General features: G+C 57.3%; 1 long non-coding RNA gene across 1 annotated transcript; it reads left to right on the forward strand.

Annotated features, from left to right (window-relative positions):
• The first annotated feature begins 895 nt into the window (after nucleotides 1-895).
• On the forward strand, nucleotides 896-5,195 carry LOC150010738 (uncharacterized). The gene is made up of 2 exons (XR_016511260.1): nucleotides 896-1,197; nucleotides 4,663-5,195. It is a non-coding gene; the product is annotated as an uncharacterized LOC150010738 (long non-coding RNA).
• The last annotated feature ends 615 nt before the right edge of the window (nucleotides 5,196-5,810 follow it).

Here is a 5,810-nt window from a genome sequence, read left to right on the forward strand (position 1 = left end):
TCTAGAGCCTTCTGCTCCAAGATGGTGGCCGGTGCTCCTGGGATGAGGCCAGGGCTGCTGCTGGGAGCTGGGAGGGGAGCCTCCAGCCTGGGGCCGGACAGTTCTGGGGTCTGGCTGAGCACTCTCGAGGTCATGCTGTGGGGCCTGCCGGGCTCCCCCTTCACATCCAGTTCTGGAACACTCTGTGGGATCACTTATCTGGCAGAGACGGAGGTGCTTTCATTTCCCCCTTTTATTCCAAAGTCAGCCCTTCAGTCCCTCCTGATATAAACCCTGTTGTGTCTCAGACGCCTCCCATTCTGTTCTCGGGGACTTTGGTTTAACAGAAAGTTAAACAGTGCATTTCACTAGCTGGAGCGCTCTTTTCTGCCTCTTTAGAAGTTTGCTCCAGAGCTTATTCAGTTTATAATTGGAATATCAATTCAGTTTGTAATTGAAGGGGAGATTGTGGCTGTTCACGCCAGACTGAGCAACTGCAAGGCACCCAGCACTGCCTGGGAATCTCGGTAGCCGGTCCCTGTCCTGAGCATGAGGCCACAGAACCAGGGGACTGGAAGTCTTAGTCCGGCCTCCCCGGGTTCCCTTGCTCTGCCTTCCCCTGGGTGACCTTAGGACCTCCCTGCTTCCCCATCATGGCAGCAGCCCTGACTCTGCCCACAGATGACAGGACACTCCTGTCCTGGTTCAGAAACACAGTGCAGAAGCTGCACTGGGACCGCGCGCGGTGCACTGAGATTCTGAAGAGGCCCTTCTGGGCTGCCTGGCAGCTTGTTTTCCCCACGGATGGGCCAGAGGTCTTGTCGTTTCCTGGAGGTGATGGGCAATGACTGAAGAGAGCCCTGAGCCCCCTCAGCCCACAGACCCAGGTGGGACCCGGTGACGCTGCGCGCTGATGTGGTATCAAAGGAAGCTTCCTGCAAACCAGAGCTCACAGTCCCGGACACCAAGTCAGAAAGTGTCAACACTCTGATGCCCAACCAGCACGCACGGGCAAGAGGACTTGCTGGCCTTCAACTGCGGCGCCTGTGTCTTTCTGCCGTGGGCGGTGGGACATGCAGCCGGTCCGAAGGCATGCGGCGGGCTCTCAGCACTGGCACGGCCTGGCTCTTTCTGCCACCGGAGGGGCTGTGTGTCCTCAGCACCTGCTTTCAGGGACAGTGCCCGCCCTCCCTCTTGCAGCCGGTACTTGGAGCACAGGTGTGCACCGGGGGACCTCACGTCAGTGTGTGTGTGTGTATTTATTTGCAGCACAGGGTGTGGGTGTGTGCATGTGTGTGCGGGTATGTGCATGGGCGTGTGTGGGTGCACAGGTGTGCATGTGTGTGTACATGTGTGTGTGGGTGCATTTTCTGAGTGGGTCCCCTTCAGTTCTGTGGCTGACGAGGCTGCTCGCTCTGGACGCAGCCCTTTCACCGATCAACATCTCTGCCAATTAACTTGTCATTTTCAGTCCGTATTTTGCTATTCCGCCCCCACCATAATTACAGGGGACTTTTCTTACGCACTCCTATGCATGTGAATAACATGTAGCCTAATTCTGCTTCTTACAGAAGCACTACGGACGGTATTATTTCCAATATTATTTGGTTTATTACGCAAATCTTTTTATACACGCAGGCCCACCTGTTCCATGCCTGTCGGTGCCGTCCAGATATGGTTTCTGTCCAGGGCCTTTCTTCGGGGCACAGGCCTTTGCTCTCTCTTGCTGGAGGTCCGTTCTTGTTGATGGCTGAGTGGGGGCCCTGGAGCCTGTCACTCCAAACCAAAGCGAAACGGAGCGTTTCTCACGATCCGGTGTTCCCTGAGAAGCCGTGTGGGACCGGACTGAATTGTCCTCCTTCTGTCCCGTGAGCTCTGTCAAGTGAACCAGTTATGCTGTACACTTATTACTATTTACCGGAATTAAACACGCACCCGTGACAGGTGCCCGGGCACACAAGCTCTTCCTCGCCATCACATGCCCTCGTGGTGGGTCCCCACGGTGTCATCTATGCGAGAATGAGTCACGCATGGAAGGAGTTCAGTTCTTACCCGCATGCAAGGTACATGCAAGGGGACCCACTCCCCGTGGTGACAGGTGAGAGAGACAAGGCCCCAGAGGCCAGGGGCGCCCTGTGTGGGCCTGCAGGGGAGTTTGGGTGTGTGGTCTGGCCCTGGCCACCCACTGGCCTCATGTTGTCTCAGACATTCAGGTTCAAAGGCCCAGTGACCCTGGGCTCTGCCGCTCCCAACAGACGTGTCTCAGTGTGGCTGCTTCCCCAGTTCCCCTGGCCTGCCTGGTTCCGGGGGCTAAGTTGGAGGTCCCTGGTGTCACTGAGTGCATGTCATCACTAGACACTTCAGGGTCCCCTGGCTGAACTTGGGGTGGGGCAAACCTGAGAAAGGAGGTGAGGGTTGTCTCAAGTTCGGGGTTTTGGAAGGCCAGGTCATCCTGGGGACAGTGTGGACTCTGGTTGGCCCCCAGTGCTGGAAAGACCCACCCTGGGGGAGGCTCTCACCAGCACCTCTCCCTTGGTGGGGGGGACCCCGTCTCTGATGAGGAAGCCAGGAGCGCCTTCTCTCAGCAGAGAAAACACTGTGTCTATAAGGAGAAGGGTGAGGGCAAGTGCAGGCAGACACAGGGGTGACTTGATGGTTGCCTCCCTTTCCCTCTGCTGTGGGGCCAGGGACACCTGGGAACGCTCTGCCGAGGGTCATCTGCATCTTAATAGCAACCCCTCGGAATGACCCCTCCCTGGACGACCCTGTGGGGAACTGAAGCAAAGGCCAGCCCCTGGTGGGGGCACCTCGGGCCTTGTGCCTCGGGCCACAGGTAGAGGTGCCCTGTGCAGGCAGTTGCTGTCCTGTGCTGTCACTTCGGAAGTCTCGCCCTCTGGCAGCCGCCCTGCCTGCGGGGGGGTGGGGCCTGTTGAGACCCCTGGGATGAGGGCACTGTCCCAGAACCTTGCCAGGCAGGGCTCCCTGAGGAGCACAGAGACAGGGGGTGGAGGGAGGGGAGCAGGCCTCAGAGCAGCGACCGCAGGCAGCCTGGGAGCCACGTCCATGTGCTATGGCTGCTCCAGTCACTTCAAACCGAGTGGCTTAAAGAGTGTGATCTCACAGTCCTGGGGGTCCGAACCCCAGTGCCAGTCCTACGGGGCTAAGTCCAGGTGTGGGCAGGGCCGGTTCCTTCTGGAGGCTCTGGGGAGAGTCCGAGTCCTCGCCTTTTCCAGCCTCTGGAGGTCGGCGCATTCCGTGGCTTGGGGCCCCTCCCTCTTCAACGTGCAGCATCTTCAAATCTCTGTCTCCCCCTCCCGCCTCTTGGAAAGACCCCCGTGCTTACTCTGGGCTCACCAGACAGCGCAGGGTCATCTCAGCATCTCAGGATCACAGCTGCAAAGCCCCGTTGCCGTGTAGGTAACACATGTACAAGTTCTGGGCTCAGGGTGTGCCCATCTTCCAGGACTGTTATTCAGCCAGCCCTAGGAGGGTGGCCCAGGGAGCTGGCCAGACAGTCCAGGGATGGACTGGGTGCCCACTGGCCGACCCCTTATGGCTGTGTCCCATGGACCCGAGCAGATCTGAGTGGGCAGGCCGCTACTTTGCAGCGGGCCAAGCTTCCAGACACGTCTGTTCTGAGATGGTGTGGCTCCCTGTCCAGGCAGGGGCCTGTCAGTGGTGAGTGGGGCAAGGCAGGCGAGACAGGGCGAAGGGCCCACCTTTCTCCAGTGAGTCAAAGTCCCCCCCCCCCCCCCCCCCCCCCCGCTCCCAATAGGTCTATTTCCCCATCTCTGGGTAGAAGTGATTTTTGAGTGCTTACGAGTTTTGGTGTTTTGTAAGTTACTTTCTCAGTTCTTCAGGAGACCCACCTCAGCCACACGGGCACTTCTGAATTTCTGAAGTTCAGCTATTTCTGTTGGTCACGGTTCTAAGGGAGTAGCTTGTGAAAGCTACAAAAAAAAATAGAATGTTTTCGGGGCCCTGAGAGAGCCTGGGATTAGGGGCGGGGCAGCGACCTTGGCCTCAGTCTCATGCTCCAGAGATGGCCCTGGAAGGCGGACCTCCAACCTCCCTTTCCTGGGCCACGTGGGACTGAACTTCACAACCTGGGCTCCGTTGCTGCTTCTGAAGTCCCTCCCTGTCCCCAGCCCGCCCTCCCTGGTGACACCCCTTCTCCCCACTGTGCCCCTTGTTTGCAAACCTGCTCGGTTGGTCATATCAGAAGCGGACTGCCTATCCTTGGGCTCAGCCTTGCCCGAGGGTTACAAAGGCACCGAGGAAACACAGTCCAAGTAGAAAATGGACAAAGAGTCAAATGTAATGTTCTGGCCAATATTTTCTGAGCATCTACTTTGCACAAAGCCCTGGGTCGGGCTCTGAGCTAGTTCATTTGCTCCTCTGTTGATTCTGTGGCTGGTTCTCTCACCTGGGTTTATGCAGTGCTGACTGGGAGAGGGATTGGGGGGCTGGGGTGCATGGGGGAGTCACAGGCAAAGACCAGGCTTGGAGCTGGTGCCCATGGGGGTGGGGGGAATGGGCTCCCAGCGCCCTCAAAGCATCAGTACTGGAAGAGTAAATTGGGCAAGTTGGAAAAATGGGGAAAGCCTACCTAACCACGTATACATTTGTTAAGCATTTTATCTTAAAATATTTAAGGTTCATTAATTTGTCTTTTGATAAAAGGGCCAAAACCTCTTCCCTGAACGTCAGTCTGCAGGCGGGGGGATTCTGGGTCACCGCTGATGGCATCAGGGCTCCCGACGTCCTCTCCTTCATCTGCGCTGGGACTGGCCACGGCTTCCCACCTGGTTTTCAGAGAGCAGCTCCTTGGTCTACTGACATCCGTGGTTCTCGAAGGGTGGCCCGGAGATGCTGGCGACTCTCAAGCTCTTTGAGGAGCGCCCCTGTCCCAGCTGTTTTCATGACTGGACCGTGACATTCTTCACCCTTCACACGCTCCTTCCCTCACCCGGGCCCAGGGGACGGTCCCCAGCAGCCACGCCCACTCCGACCAGATGGAACACGTGTGTGTATATTGGTGGGCTCTAAAGTGTCTCAGCTTTGCTTTCGAATTTATAGTCAGTACACGTCAACAACGTACATAAAAGCTCTTTGGGGTCTTCCATGGTTTTTAAGGGTGTAGAGGCACCTTGACACCAAACAGTTTGGGGACCGCTGGCTTATGTATTTAATTAAATTGTGCATTTGTAACATCACTGGCATAAGAAAGACCTGGGAACAGTCATCACTGATTTAGTGTAAACATAAAGTCGACAGGAGGGCATTTGTCAGAACAGCCAGCAGACCTGTCCACGGAGAGGCCGGGGAAGAGCCGTCGATGGGAACGGTGGGGCCGGTTCTTCACTGAGCAGTGCTCAGAGCCACGCCCTGTGCTACGGGCACCTCCTCCTTGGATCCCCATCATCATTTTAGGAAGGAGGGTCTATATACAGGTGGGGACACGGAGGCTCAGAGGGGCCAAATAAGGAGCCCCAACCCCCCAGCTACTAATGGCCAGAGCTGGTCCGTGATCTCAGGCCTACTGGTCTCTAGGGCCTGAGTCTTCTCACCTCGGAGTTCTTGAAGTCTGAGCTTCGTGGGAGGCAGGTAGAGAGGGCCGAGCCTCAGGTGGAACTGGGTGGATGCAGCGCCTTCCAGGCAGTCTGTGCTGGGAGGTTGGTGTGGGCACTGGGACTGAGGTCAGGGCCAGGTGGCATCTGCAAGGCCATTTCCTTGTAGAAGCAGCAAAACGGACCTGCACAGCTCCCGCCTCACCTGCCTCCCACTGGGGCCCAGCCTCGCCCCCGGCCTCTGCGGCCACCTCTTTGCAT

Source organism: Furipterus horrens, unplaced genomic scaffold (genome assembly GCF_987537825.1).
Source record: "Furipterus horrens unplaced genomic scaffold, mFurHor1.1.pri manual_scaffold_5, whole genome shotgun sequence".
NCBI lineage: Eukaryota > Metazoa > Chordata > Mammalia > Chiroptera > Furipteridae > Furipterus > Furipterus horrens.